This window comes from Rhagoletis pomonella, unplaced genomic scaffold (assembly GCF_013731165.1).
Source record: "Rhagoletis pomonella isolate Grant_MI unplaced genomic scaffold, Rhpom_1.0 Rhpom_scaffold_00008, whole genome shotgun sequence".
In the NCBI taxonomy this organism is placed as follows: domain Eukaryota; kingdom Metazoa; phylum Arthropoda; class Insecta; order Diptera; family Tephritidae; genus Rhagoletis; species Rhagoletis pomonella.
The window spans coordinates 47,922,470-47,939,068 of NW_023458562.1; the positions used below are offsets into that span (position 1 = coordinate 47,922,470).

Genomic DNA, 16,599 nt, shown 5'->3' on the forward strand with positions numbered 1-16,599 from the left:
AAACTAATGAAAAAAATTATCGAATAAAACTGCGTACCTGATTGAAAATCTCACTTTTTTCGACTTTGACGACAAAATGCAAATGGTCGCCTGTAGCACTAATAATTTTCATTGAAGTCGCCACAAGTTATATATTTTGGTAAGAGGCACATCAATACCCTTCGATCTCTAAGTCGCTTACTTTGATTGGGAGATTTGTTGATGAGATATTGAAGAAAAGCTACGAAAAGTACCAAAAAACGCCTTTTTGAAAAAATCCATCCATTGTCCGATAATTTTAAAATAACGATTAAAATGCGGGACAAATGCAGGACACCTGGAAAAAATCAGTACATTTTCAGGTTTTTCAGGTTTGAAAATCTACGCAGGACAGACCTTTGAAAAACAGTACGGTCCTGCAAAAAACAGAACGGATGGTCACCGTACGCATAATGCGTACTAACGGACCAACAATATTTTTGAAATACAACCCCAAACTATTATTGACCGATAACTGTGATTCACAGTTTGCCTTACATGAACTTAATTTGGCTCCAATACCATGCCCGGCCATCTGATTGAAAGCGATTATTTAGTCTTGTTAAACCAAATAACCTTCAATTGAAACTTAAAAATATTTTTTTTAATGCATTCTGAACAGCCTAACATATCCCAATAGGCAACGGTCCGGTTTTCGTGCGATGCAGCAAAATGCTGCCGAACTCGCACATGTATTTTGATAAAATTTGCTTTTTTCTTCTTTATGATGCCTTTGCGCTCAATTTGGCAATTCTTCGCCTCGCTGTCTACTTATTCGCATATTCAATTTTAATACCTTAAGCGCTTCTGTAATAGTGGTTGCAGCGCTACTTGCTACTAAGTTCCCAAGATATCGGACCGTAATATTTTTTGGCAGACTTACTTTGTCCTTAATAATATTTTAGGCTATATTTTTTCTCAGTCTTAACATTTTCACTTGGCGAGCTCCATAATTTTTTGCCACTTTTCCTACGGTCCCGCGTTTCCGCAGTAAATCTATTATTTATATTTATGTTTCCTGATTAACCATATTATTTACTGGTAATCACTTCTTGAATAAATTACAATACAGAAAAAAGTCATCTGACTTCCAACTAAGTAAGAGATAACTGTCAAATGCAAAACTGAGAGTGAGTGCAAAACTGTAACATTGGCCTTAATTTACATTTTTGCCTGCTGTTTTTATTATTGTTGTTGGATTGACTTCATATCTTTATGAGAGAGGGAGTAGGGGTGTACCAAAAAGAATATACAACAAAAGTATGAAACTCGTTAGAAGTTGGAAAGATAGCGGTGGCTGAAATAAAAAGTGTTACACCATGTTAGAATTTTGCTCGTCACTGTACATAATGTAGAATATGTATGCATGTACCTAGTATGTATGATAATGTACATATGCCTTTGGAATTACACCTGCTTATGCGTGTACCATTTAAAATAGCGAAATTATTTATTTGAGCTCATTCAGATATACATCACAGCGTCTTCATTTTATTGCTGCATCTCTAGCATATGTTGCGACGTTCCACTGCTAATCGACACTGCCGCGCGTGTTGCGCGCTATCAACAGCAGTTGCAAGCAACAACTTGAAAATTGCAATAAAAGACAATTGTAGCAAAATGATAGAAATAATAAAAATTCAAACACAAAAAGGAAAATACAATTGAACACAAAAGAAAGCTCAGACGCTGCTTAGTTGCCAACTTGGCGTGCAAATGGTTTGATTCGATTTGAATCGACGCACACTGGGGCCTAGCGTGCTCAAAACTGAATTTTAATGCTTTTTCGGGAAAATAAAAACGCAGGTTTATTCCCCTTTAAATTCTACATTTGGCTGGGAGATATGCGTGTCCAAACTTGACAAATTTTAACAATTTTTTTTATATTTTTTTTTTTTTTAACTGAGAAATTCAAATGCGCAATTCAAATTGTTACTGTAAGAAAGCGGTATTATATTTCGTTTTTTTGTTTTTTGCATTTCTTAAAAAGAAGTATATTTATTCTTTTGGCGTATTTTTTGTTTTAAAAAAAATATGTTTAAAGAAAAACTAAACTAACCTCTGTTTTTTGCAAGTGTAATTTTCAAAAACAAATTTATTTTAAATGCAAAGCACTTTGCGCATTTTTAAATAAATTGGTTTTAAAAATTTTACTTTGATTTTAATTAAACACAAAAACATATACTTCTCTTTAAGTTTCATTCTGTTTTATTTCGAACTTAAGCTGTTTATTATTTTAAGGTTGCTGAATGAATAAAAAGCGGATTTAGTTCGAACAAGGACTTTAAAAATTTTAGCGCTTGCTCGCACTTGTTCCAGTGGTCACCAACCGGAGATCTTTCTTTGCTGAAGCAATGGAGTTAGTAGAACTTAAGTGAATAATATTAGTCTAACGGGGTTTGGATGGGATTTAGATTCCCACTGTGAGGAATAAGTTTCACCGTTTTCATTATATAGTGCTCATCATAACTATAGGACATATTGTCAAGTTATGACTCTTTTCTTATTATTATTTAACTTTAGTTATAGTTTATTTCTTAACAAAAATCGCATAAATCTAAGTTTCAAACTTCGTAAAAATATCGATGTTTTAATTAGATATTGAAAAAAGGTTTTGAGTGCCAGTTTTTTTTTGGTAAAGGTGTCGCTCATTTTCTCCATATAAAAAAAAAAATCGTCGAACATACTTCGTATGGGAAACCGTAAATCCTAGCTACTTCAAATTTACACTTTAATGTACTACAATTAAATGGATTACAAAACTGCACATACTCAAAATCCTTTTAATAGTGCTTATCATAACTATACGACACCCACATATTGAAAAGTTTTGACGATTTATTTTATTTTTATTTAGTTTTAATTATTCGTTTATAAAAATATAGCTGATATTTAAGTTAGATAATGTTATTAATTAGATACATTACTGGTTTTTAGATATTTTGTATGCCTTATTTATAAATTTCTTTAAATTTAAAACATAATGGGACATATTCATAATCAAATCAAGGACGAAGCTAAATATAGTTTCGACTTTTTTGACAATTTTTTTTGTAGAAAAGAGTTTTCAGAGAGCACAAAATATTTTACTTTCAACTTTGTTTTGATCATGCACATATCCGATTATGTCTTACATTGAAACGTAAATTTTTCTATCTATTTCCTATATTTTACTATCTAACTGATCTCTGTATAAATGTCTTACTCTGTTTCATGCTCTTTTCTGGCGATTACAACAAACACACACATTGTTAATGTTATTACATTTTATCGCTTTCCACTTAGTTCTAAGCATTGCGAATTAATTGCTAAAGCTATCCTCGAAACGAAAGGACTTGTACTTTATGATTATATTGTAACCCAAACTTACCTATTTTTAATAAAATTGCTGGAAAAAGACTGTATAAAAAATTGGCCACTAATGGGTTAAAATATGGTCATCAATGTGTTAAGTCAAAGTCGTAAATGAGTTAAATTATTCATAATTTGCTTAATAATAAAATCAAATTAACTTAACATAAGACATTACCAAAAACTGGGTCACCATTGGGTTAATGCTTGATCAATAATGGGTTAAGACGTCAAAAATTTACTCTTAAAAAGTAGTTCAAGCGAATCTAACGGAAAGAAAATTATTTCAGAATTTTGAGCACCCGCTTATATGGGACGGCGCCAGTGTGCGACGTGCGAGTTGAGCTTGGCTGATGATAAGTTGGGCTGGGCTGGGCAGACAGCGCGCACTAAGTGCAAGACTATGCACTAGCTGAGTGAATGTCTGCTTTGTCTGTCTCTGTGTATCGTATGTGTGCGCAATGAGTGGGGGTGGGGTGGTAGATAAAGTAACTAAGGGGAATATCAATATATGTACATATCGAGGGCTTATATTCAATACCCTCTAGCTGCAATTTTCACGAAACTACGTAGTGATGTTAGAACCCATCTGGGACTTACCTGTTGTCCCTGATGTTAATTCTGACTTTGCAATTTAATAGTAAATTCTTCTGTCAAGCGTTATACAAGGTCAGCATTAATAACCCCGGTGACAGTTAAATCTTAGGTAGATTTTTATGTCATAATCTAGTTTTTGTGAAAAGTGCAGATAGAGGGTATTGAATATAAGCCCTCGATATGTAAGTACAGTTAATGTACATGTGCATATGATTTTTAGTTTGTTCACAACAGCTGTGTTTTAAAATCACTACACTTATTTCATAGCCGCGTATTTTATGCATAACATTGTTTAACAAAGGGTTAAGTAAGTTGGTTATGCTGGTTTTGGCATTACAATTAATTAAATGCGACAAGTATGTGCTACTGCGCATTAATAGCTGCCCTGCAAAAAATGGCACTAATCCGAGATGACTCCGGAAGCAATCGCAAAGGAACATGCGACTAATACCACTTTTGATCTCTATATATGGAATGAACTATTCGCTTTTGTTCGAGTATGTCCTATGAAGAGACTAATTGTTCGGCCTTTTTACCCAAACGCATATAAAAAGCGCCAAGTCACTTTTAAAAAATAAAAATAAGAATTTGCGCCAGCTGCTATTTGAACCGGGGTTCTCAGTTCTGTTAAGCCAACGCCGCACATGAAATTTCATTGACTTAGTGCGTACATATCATTAAATCGTTAATAGTATCCGTTAGAGATGACTCGGGGACTAATTGATCTCCAATTATACCCGTAAGGGATGAGACGAGACTAATTGATCTCCAATAGTACCCGTATGAGACCAGTTGCGACGAATTAATGCCCAATTGTATGCGATTGAGAGTAATTTCGCACAATAAATTTTGGTCCCGATTGCAGTCGGTAAAGACGTTTTCATAGGGTGATTTGAACTTTGATCCGTGTGCGACACGCCTTAACCGACTCCAATCGTGGCCAAAATTTATATGTGAAATCTTCGACTAAAGTAGGTAGTGGGTATTAGATAAAAAAAATTAATTTTAATTTTTAAGTCTCCATAGACGAATCTGAACTTTGCCCCCTAAACGACACGCCTTATCCGTTTACAGTCGATACCAACACTTATATGTGATATCTTCGACTAGAGTAGCATCGACGTAGGGGTTGAGGTTTAGGAAATCTGATGTAAAAATTTTCTTCCTACATTTAAGAACCGCCCTAATGTACATAAATACATACGAAAATACAAACGCTTGTCTAAATCAGGGATGTTGCGAATATTTGCAGGGTGCGGACAATAACCGGCGTTTAGCCTCAAGCGCTATACGGTTAAGTAGTATATTAAGTAATATTGATGGGCCTTCAATAAGTACTGCTAAAAGTCTTATAAGAAACCTAGAAATAATTTTAGATTCCTCCAGCGAAAGCGAAGGCTCGGATGTAGAATCTAGAGACATTAAAAAATGTGAAATTTAAGCTCAATTGAAATCCTATCTTAAAGAAAAACGAGCTCATCTTGGTGAAAATCTACATACGATCTGGCCCGCAAATATTTAAGCGCTCCACCCGCCAGCGTCCCAAGTGAATGGCTGCCAACTTGGCTCGAACCGTGCCATTTTTGGTCCTATTTTACTTCAAATGGCACTTAATTTAAATTTTTTCAACTAAAATTTTCTAGTTTATAAAGACTATTCAACTGGTTTATCTTATTTTATCATTGCACATTTGTTTTGAAAATGTGGTTCTTATTTTATTGCTAAATGGGAATGAACAAAAAGAATGGCACCTTTTTTGGCACATTTATTTTTCTATTTGGCACTTTTTCATCATGAATATGGTTAAGGATAAGTGGCAGCCCTGTCCATATGAGCAATTGTTCAGTGCAGCCGCCGTTATATACGAGCCTCTAATGGCGTTTTCGTGTCTATAAAAAATGTTGCCATTTCATTGCCCGGTTTTTAGTGTTTGTTTGTTAGGCAACATTTTTCGGTAGAAACGAAAACGCCATAAGAAATCGCCTCATAGGAGAAAAGGCAGCACAATTACTTTTTTTGAAATATGATATGCCCATTTTGAACTTTGACTACTAGATTAAAACAGTGTATAGGTTCAATGTTCTAATAATTTACAAAATTTTTAAGTAATAAAAACGATGAATTAAGTTGATTATAGTTTTTAATTGTTATTCCTAACATTCGCATTTGCATTCGCACATTCGCATTCGCATTCGCGAATATGAAAAATATGACGTTCGAAACATCCCTAGTCTGAAAGTTAAACCTACTTATGCGTTATAAAATAAACGACTGATATCCAGTTGCGGGAATGTAAGGCAACATTTTTGAAAAGAACTCGGTGTTTATTAGTTTTTACAATTTTTATTCTGTCAGATATTAAGTAAAATTCCAGTTTTTATAACTCGAGTGCACTTTGCACAAGGGTATTATGACTTTAGTCGCATAACAGTTGCTTGTAACAGCTAAAAGAAATCGAGATAAATATAGACATAAATCTATCTACCGAATCGCTCAGAATGAAAAGCGAAGTCGATTAACCCACGTCTATCTGTTCGTCCGTCCATTCGTCTGTTCGTGTACACGATTACTTGACCTAAACTTGAGATATCTCAACCTAATTTAGGATTATGATTGCCCTTTATCCAAGGCAGGGTTTCGTGATTTTGGATTAGTCAAATCATAAATTCAAAAATCGAATTGATTGGAATTTATTTGTGATTTGATTTTTCGAACAAATAACCATTCAAATTTATTTGTGATTTTATCTGTCGAGCAAATCAATTTGGTTCGTGATTACCAACTGAATATAGTTGGTATTGAAAATGAGAGAAATCGTATGCTCACCACGCCCAGCTCCCATATAGCGGTTCCAAATTGTTGAAAGTTCTAAAGTGAAATAGAATTTTGCCATAAAATAAAACATTTTAAGTCTAGTCAGTCAACGATTTGTAGAACTCTTCAGTCGTACACGCCAAATGTCATCTTATTCTAGGCAAATACATATGTACATGTATGCACGTGTATTGCTCACTGATATTAAAACTAATTTGTTGTTAATTTAGAATCGAAATAACAAATTCTGAAATCATCAACTAATAGTTATTTTCTCTCTCTCAAAATTAATAGCTGTTTCAGAAATTCCCAATGTCACTCGAGCTGCGTAATCGTGTTGACTCATAATCGTGCAAATATTAGCTGAAATGCATTTTTTGTACTGCGAAAATGCATTCCAACAAATCACAGCCTATCAAGGCAATGCGGAAATATTTAAATATGCTATAGAAAGCATAAACTTCATTATGTATGTATATTACATTTGTTTGGTATTTTAACGATCCGCTGGACTCATATGATGATTGTGGTTTCTTAACTAATGCTGATCTAAAAAGAATTAATTTATCTTAGTAGCTTTACACATTAATTTCTCATCATTTTCATTTATTTATTATTCCTAAGTTTACAATAAACTCCTACACTTTGTTAACAATATTGTCTAGTTTTTGTATTTGTATTAAAATCAGCTATGCGCATTTCAAGACGATAAGATAAGATTATTTAAAATAATAATGGAATTTCTATAAAAACCACCGAAGCGACATTCAGTGATTCACCGCGTCTGATAGCTGAAAATTTGCCCATTTAAATTTTTTTTTAATTTACAATAATAAGTTAGTACATATGTATGTATTTGTGTATGTAGGATTGGGTGTATAAACATTTAAATTTTGTGGATTTCATTTTATTTCTCAATTTGGTTAATATTACCAAATTTAAACTTGAAATGGAATCAAAGTGATTTTTGTTTAATAATAACAGTACCATGGCTGATATTTTCAACACTGATTTGATAATATGAGATACACTTTTGTTTACATTAAACAAATTTTTGGTTGCCGATGCTTTCTTTTAAATACGCTTATATTCTGCCCTTCACAGATGCTTTTTCATAATTCGGAGATACAAAACAAACATTTTCATTATCATTTTAACACGTCGCCTCTGATGGTATTTCAACCCACATCTTCTGAAAGTTAGAAAATAACAGCAAGCATTTCTGCACACTCAGCTATTGCGGCTCTATAAATGAAAACACATTTATTTATTTACACAATGTTCAACTTGGATCGATTTTCTTCGTCGTTTAATTTGGTTCTGCACTTGGCAGATGCTTTTTCGTAATTAAAAAAAAAAAAAAAAAAAAAAAAAAAAAAAAAAAATTATATGTTGCCTTTGGCATTCGAACCCGAAACTGCTGGAAGCCAACAAATAACAGCAAGCATCTGCACGTTTAGCAACAGGCAGACATGCAAATATGTTTTCAAATGTTCAACTTGAATCTCATGGCTTACCAAGAAAAAAGCTTTGTAACAATCAAACAATAACTTGGTCGAAAAAACCATTGCACTTTTGGCTTGAACCGAACAAAATTTGGTAGGTCAACTCAGAACTCCATAACACATATCATCCATACTTCAATAGCGTCTTAACTCAAAAAAGCTCAACTCGAGAAAAACGGCTATAAAATTTTTACACAACATACTAGAAGAAGAGGTAGCCGTAATTTCTGCATACTCAACTCATAATTTGTAATTTTTAGATTATGACACTATTGAAGTGAATGAGCGATATCTAAACCGAATTTCAGGTAGATATCTTCATATTTAGACTTTATGCCGAACAATCAATTTTTTCTTGGCCGATTTTCGGTTCTGCAGGATCCGTTTTTGGTTCTTTTGCAATGGCTTTTCAGTTCTTTTTAAGTATTTTTTCGGTTATTCTGAGATCATTTTCCGTTTCGGGTTCTTTTGGAACCATATTTCGTTTTTTTTTGGAATCGAGTTTAAGTTCTTCCGGAACCGTTATTCGGTTCTGTTGGAATCGAGTTTAGGTTCTTGTGGAACCGTTTTTCGGTTCTTTTTGGATCGAGTTACGGTTCTTCCGGAACCGTTTTTCGCTTCTTTTGGAATCGAGTTTCGGTTCCGTTAGAACCGTTTTTCGGTCCTCGTAAAGGATCCGGTTCTCCGGTTCCGGTTCCTCGCGTATTCGTCTTCACCTTATTTTTGATCGCCTCTTCAAATTTGTATTTGTATTCGACTTCGTCTTCGTATTCATCTTCGTATTCATCTTCGTATTTATCTTCTTTTTTAACTTCATATTCGACGTCGTATCTATTCGTATTCCACTTCTTTTTCGTCTTAGTTTTTGATTTGGTCTTCGTATTCACCTTTGCCTTCGTATTCGTCTTTGTCTCTTTATTCGTCGTCGCATTTTCCGATTTAATTTTAAACCAAATTGAACTTGCTTCTAAATTCAATGACCGCAAAATTTCCAAATCGGATGATATGGAAACAGTGAAAAAAACTTAAAATTGTTTTATCGTAAAACATAAAAGGATTAGGAAGAACCCGGCTGTAGATCTATTTTCGAATATATTTACCATCTCTGGCAGTATGTACAGCGTATCCAATTTTACATTTTCATTCATTCAACAAAATGAATTTCTCTTTCCGCCACAAATAAACTCCCCTCGTCCATTAAACAAATTGGCAACTGTATAATTTTTTTTTACAATATCACTCAATTTAATTTTCACAAAAAAAAACCATCACAGGAAAATGCCAAATTAATTTATTTAGGTGCGGTTTGTTGACAGGAACATCAATGCCAATTTTCTTAAATAACAACCTTGGCTAATTGTTGGTCATGCATGTGGGTGTTTTCATACGCACGCCAGAAAGTCGCAAGTCAGCCATTCATGCAACCGCATAGGTTCATATTCCCATGGGCAGTCATACATTCATATTATGTACATTTGAGCTGAAAACTAATAGTATACACAATGGCTACAATGTATGACCTCAACAGCTAACGCATCAACATAACCAAAGCAAAGCTAGTAAATTAAGTAAATGCACAACAATAAAAACACTTGCATGGGTCTTCACGTTTGCCTTGCGCTGTCGAAGTAACCAAGTGGTGGTGTGCCTTTGCTCGACCTACCTTTTGACCGATAATAAATTTAACGTTAGCACTTACATTCCCCATTACCACTTACTCAAACAAACACTCACTCACTCACTCAGTTAGTGTGGTTATCAAATTGGGCGTGAAATGGAGCCGGTTCGTAAAATGGATACACTCGCATAGATTGGCTTGTATGTACTAAGTATGTCATCAATGACGTTTTGGTTAACTATTCCTGCCACATAAAATTGTTGCATAACCTATTTTAGGTCACAAAGTTTATTAACTGTAAAATTGTATTTGTTACGTTTTAAGTTTCATTTACTACTTACATTTTGTCTCTTTTTTGATAGTCCAGTAGCGCACTCGTCATGCAACACACGTGTTACGAGTGCCTACTTGCATTTCTTTGGTTTTAAGTATTCCATTAGATCTTTCACCCTTTACTTTGTAAGTTGAAATGCAAGTGAAAGCTTTTTCGTACGCGCCGCAAGCCAGCGAATAATGCCAAAATAGTTGTGCGATATTTTTGTTTATTCAATTGTTTACAAAATACATAAGTATTTATCTACGGACTTGCATGAATACTAAGTTATATGTATTTGTTTACGCTTGTAACTACATATGTCTACATAAGCACTGTACGACGTTAAGTCTTTATGATCGATGGTTGTATGCATTTTCACCGGGGGTTTTTTTGGACATTTTAGCACACAAATAAAATTTGGAAATTCAAAAATTAATTTGTATTATCTACTAATAGTTTCGTTACCCAACTCACCAGCAGTTGCAAGTAACAACTCTCCAGACTTCCACAGGACAGGAATGATGAGAGGAGTCATGGGCAAATTGAGCATCTTAGTGAGGTAGTTTATTACCCGCCGTACCCAAGTGCCAATGGCTTTGATGATTTTGTTTTCCAGATGGCAACCTGGCCGGCGAAAGGTTAAGTCGCACTAGATTTTGGGCTGATGTGGAGCCTGCTGGTTACTTGACGTTCGTCCTTATCCATCCAGGAATGACGTGTGAACTATCAGTTAAAATAGCACGCGCACTTCATCGTTTCCGCTGCGGTATCTTATGAATACATTCGCTCAAAGGTGATCATTTGTTGCTTCAACAATCTTGCCCTTCAAAACGATCTAGAGTCACCGATCTCCAGTTTTTCACTTACCTTTTTTTTAGATCATCACCCATTTGGTTTTCGGTGTTCTTATGTTTGCGTTTTTAATATAAATGGGTCTGTAACGGGCATTCGTCCATGCGCCGCGCTCTCACACACTTGCTGAATTACTTTTCTCAATATTTTACGCTTAAATTTCTTAAATGGGTTTCATTCGCTTGATTGAGGTTTCACATATATGCATCACCATATAAAAGCACCGGTCTTATTTATGACTGTTTCGTAGGGTGGTCCAAAAATGCAAGTAAAAAAAAGTAAAGTCGGAATTTTCATGTTCTCACCTCCTAGGACTGTTCTATACCGAAAAAATATACCCTTATTTTTAACCGACTTCCAAAAAGATGTTACCGCATAACTTTGGATCACGTCAACCGATTTCTTTTTGCATCAGAAAGGTAGTGTCTCAGAGGTTTAGATCCGGTCATTGGATCATGAGATATATATATATATATATATTTTTTTTTTATGAGAATTGAAGTCGGTTTTTTGGTAAAATTACTTGTTTTATTTTGAAATCAAAAAATATTTAGAGGTAGTTCAAAGCGTCCAAAGCGTTTTCAATGTATTTTACATGGGGAAAAACAACTTTTGGTAGAAATGGTATAGAATAGTTAAAAATCATTATTTTTTACCAGAAAACTCTGCTCATCTACAGGGGATTGACAATAATAATACCCAATTGTTTATTTAAGCACTTTTTCATTGCAACTATAATTTATAGCTCCGTCAAAAACCCTGAAAAATGCAATGGGGCGACCAATAAAAAATCGTTGGTATTAAAAAATGGTTAAATAAACAATTGGGTATTATGATTGAAAGTCTCCTGAAGAGAACCAGAGTTTTCCGATAGAAAATTATTGATTTTCAAGAATTCTATACCCTCTCTACGAAAAAATGTATTTTTTCCATATAAAAATACATGGAAAGCGCTTCGAGCGAGCTCTAAATATTTTTTGATTTCAAAATAAAAAAGTAGGGGTATACTTTTTTCGATATAGAACAATCCTAGGGGGTGAGAGCATTACAATTCCGACTTTACTGGTTTTTGGACCAACCTACTGTTTCGTGAGGAAGGGATCTTGGTTTCGTCGTTAAATGGAATGCCGCGGTATGTGAAATAGAATTTAACGCTCGCCTCCTCATCATCTAGTGATTTTCAAATATATTCGTTTTTTGTCTAGGTTTTGTGCCATACCCATCGCTCTCATATTTCTTTTTTATCCAAAAAGGTTTCACTTACATACAGTCAGTGTCAGATGTTAGTGTACACCTTGTTCTAATATAATATTCGAAATTATTTTAATGAAAAGTTTTTTTCATTAACTACTACTTTTGAAAATATAGTTTATTCCATAACATAAACCGTATAAATCAAAGTTTCACACTTTATATAAAAGCAATACAAATTCAACAAATTTTCATCAAAGTTTCCAAATTTTTATTCAGAATTTCTAGAAAATTTTCGACCATGCAGTTTTGTAGCCCGTTCAATTTTAGTAAAACAAAATGCTAGCTTGAAGTCGCTAAAGATAACCGTTGATTTTTTAGATTTTTTTGTGCAGGGGTTGCGTCTTTTCTTTCTTATAACGCATGATCAAAATCTATTTCTATATGGCAGAAAATGCGCAACACCCAATGCATACCTCCACAAAAAAAAAATTCTAAATTCGACTAAAACTGAACGGGCTACAAAACTGCATCCTCCGAAAATTTTCTAGAAATTCTGAATAAAAATTTCGAAATTTTGATACCATTTTTTTGAATTATTGTGAACTTTATATAAAGTGTGGAACTTTGATTTATATATACAGTTTATAGTATGAACTTAATTTTTATAAATAGGTAATTAACGAAAAAAATTGTTCATGAAAATTATTTTTCATGAAAATAATTGTGAATATTATTTAAATTAGAACAAAATGTACACTAACATTTGACGCGGACTGTAAGTATCGCCGGCTTCAGTCAATAGCCAAAGTTGGAGCAAATCAAAAAATAGGTGCCCAAATCTTATAAAATCTTTAAGCATCTGATTGAAGATTTTCGTTGAGAGGACAAGCGCTTTTAATGCCAAAGGAGCTTGTTTTATTTAGATGTATAGAAACTTTTACTTTTGCGCCCTCCAACATCGACAACGATATCTCGATAGCCTAGAACTTTTAACCTTAGAATTTTTAGTTCAGCTGACGAAAAATTTTTGAAAACCTAAAAAGCAAAATTAAAAAAGCAACTCCTAAGGTATCTGCATTTTAATCTCAATTCGCATTCAAGTCACACATTTGCGCCATATGTATGCAATTACTCATTGGTGATAAATGCAAGTACTCATTAAAACTCGGTTTGCCTGCAGCTGTATTTGTCAAAGCAAACTTAAGAAAATTATCTACATTTATTCTTTGTTAGTTGTAACTTTGTTGCTTGGTTGTCAATGCGTCTCTATCTCCTTTACTATGTATGTATATGCAAATAATATAATAAAAATTTTGGCTTTTAGCAGATTTACGTGGAAAAAAGTGTCAAGGCGGAATTGAATCATATTTTTTGCGACCAACAAAAGCGACTTGAATGAGTCAAAAAGGCAAGTTCTCCACAGAATACGCGTCATTCAAATTCAAACAACGCTTTTTTGTATTTTATCAATTTCTCAGGAGCCCTCTTTTGCGTCACTCCAAAATTGATTTTTAGCGAAATTGAAGTTTCTGTCTACATAGGCTACACTAAAGCGTCTGCCGGGTAGCCCCATATTTTAATACATATTTCATTTAACTTGTGTATAATTAAATAACTTCGACTTTTTAAATAGGTGGCAACTTCTTCAAAATATTTTCAAAATATAACCTATTTAAACCTCTTTCGTCTCGACACTCAATTGTGATACATATTCTAATTACCTAAATCCTATAATTGAACTTGAATTTTACTTTTTAAACAAGTGGCAAGCCAGTAAATGTATTTTAGTAATTATACCTTTTCAAAGTCTTTTCGAGTGATAGCCATAACATATTAATGCATTTTAATGTTTAAACAGGTGGCAACCCTTTTCAAAATGTTTTCAATTTGCAACCTTTTTTAGCCTATTTCATCTGACAACCATGTTTTGATACATAATTCAATTACCCAATTCCTTTAATTCAAGTTGGATTTAGTTTTGTAGACAGGTGGCAACCCTCCTACGTGCAGTTTAGAAATTAGTCTTCTCCAAAACATTTCGATTGATACCCATATTGTAGTAATTCGTTTAACTTAGCTGAGTTTGATTTTTTACAGATGGCAACTCTTTTGTTGTTTTAACCTGGATATAAGCTGAGTTTGATTTTTTACAGATGGCAACTCTTTTGTTATTTTAACGTAGATATAAACCTTCTACTCGCCGATAGGAACGAAAAATTCATAACTCAAATTATTGTAGAGTGCACCGCATAATACTATACTTAAATATTGCGCAATACTCAGAGCTACCATTATGATTACATTAAACTTTTTTTTGAGACGGCGTATTTTCAAAAACTAATTTTATTATCAAAAAATTTGTGTGTGAAAAATTGTTCAAGAAAAAAATAAAAATAAAAAATATTTTGATGTGCGTATGTGTGATTTTTTTTTTAATTTTTTTCTCGCCCTGTTCTCGAGATATTTGAAAAACTATTAAATCGATTGGTTTTTGTTTTTGTGCTGTAAAGTTTATAAAAATTTATTAGTCAAGCTCAAATTTCATATTTATTTATTATTTATGTTTATTCATCAACCCTAAAAATTTGAAACAAATCAAACACATGAAGTGTGAACTCCGTCCATTTTGGTATGGAATTCCCCATATATATGATGTGATCGAATTTAATTACTCAAACAGGTCGCAACCTGCTTTAAAATATTTTGCGAAGTGAGCTGTTTTAAATCTCTTTCACTTGACAAACACATTGTAATATTTCTTTCATCTAATCAAGTCAATGGAATTTAAATTTTCAAACAGGGGACAACCTTCTTAAAAAAATATTTGCTTTAAATGAGCTCTGCTTAGCCCTTTGCGATTTGAAAGCCGTATTGCGGTATTTGATGAATCCGATTAATTTGATTTAATTTAACTTTTTAAGCAGGTGGCAACTCTCTTTGAACCTTCTCCTCCCCGAGACGAACACGCAATCGGACCACGGCAACATGGAGTCTATCGATTGTTTTAATTAGATAATTGCAAAATCACAATTAATGATTTTTAATTTTTTGATCAAGAATAATCATTAAATTTGGATTTTTATTTTTTATTAAAAATAAAATATATGGTATTTTAAAAATTTTATGATCTAAAGCGTTAAATCTGAATATAACGGTTATACATAGTGTGGTCGAAAAAAAAAATCAGAAATTGTCCCTAAATATTTAAAAAAATAACGATTACTCTTGAGAGAAAAAATAAAAAAAAATATATAACGGGCTCATTCCACGGTAATCGATACCGAATGAAACGAGAATAAACTTAAGAATTTGAGTGTATTATTTCTAAGCAGTAAGTCGGAGTAAATAAATCTAACTTCCAAGACTGAAAGCCAAAATTTCGAAATTTATCTCAAAATCAGATATTTTTTTACTTTAGGTTGTACCATTTACAAACTCATATGAGAAGTTAATTTTCTTCCAAATTGACAAGACTGATTTTCGTAGTCTATTTTTTTTCCATCGTTTAAACGATCAATGGAGAGAAAAATTCGTCAGCGTTGTAACGGTTTTTACATAATTGCAGAGTACTTTTTGTTTTACAAGAATACTTGGTAAATTTGGATTTTTTATTTTTTTCTATAGTTTCTAGCAGTTATGATGGAGATTGTGTTTTCATGACCATTTAAAATCTTTTATGATCTAAAAAAGTAAATCTGAAAATAACTTTTATATCATCAAAAAATAAAAATTAAAAATAACGATAAAAAATTCATCGAAAAAAAAATCAAAGATAATAAAGGTTGCTGTTAGATACATAATTGCAAACTCGTTATTTTTTATCAAGAATAATCGTCAAATTTGGATTACCATTTTTTCGGTCAAATTTAATAGTTATTTTGAAAGTTTTATTTTTTCGATGAAAAATAGTACTCGTCATTTTGGATTTTTATTTATTTTTCGATTTTTTTTTAACAGTTATGATGGAGATTGCATTTTTAAGACCGTTTTAAATCTTTTATGTTCTAAAAAATATAATCCGAAAATAACGGTTATTGTATGATCGAAAAATAAAAATAAAAAAATAGATTACGATGGTTCTTGATCGAAATAAATAAAAATCATAAAATAACGGTTAAATTAGATAGGAAAACTAGAATAAAGATCATAACAATTACGGTCCCTGGATTTACATATCAGAGCTGGTAACTGTTAAATTAATACTCCCTTCGCGGGACTTTCCAAGATTTGGCTCCGCTTTGTCAATTAAAATTGTCTTAGAGAGAAAGCAACTGTAAATTTCAGTCATTCGATTCGAAACAACTAATCCTTCGATCACTAATGCCTGGATTCTG

The 16,599-nt window shown here is 32.9% G+C and overlaps 1 protein-coding gene across 1 annotated transcript in view; it reads left to right on the forward strand.

Annotated features, from left to right (window-relative positions):
• LOC118745033 (WAS/WASL-interacting protein family member 2-like) overlaps positions 1-16,599 on the forward strand; it is a 63,977-nt gene that overhangs the window by 15,294 nt on the left and 32,084 nt on the right. The window lies entirely within an intron of this gene.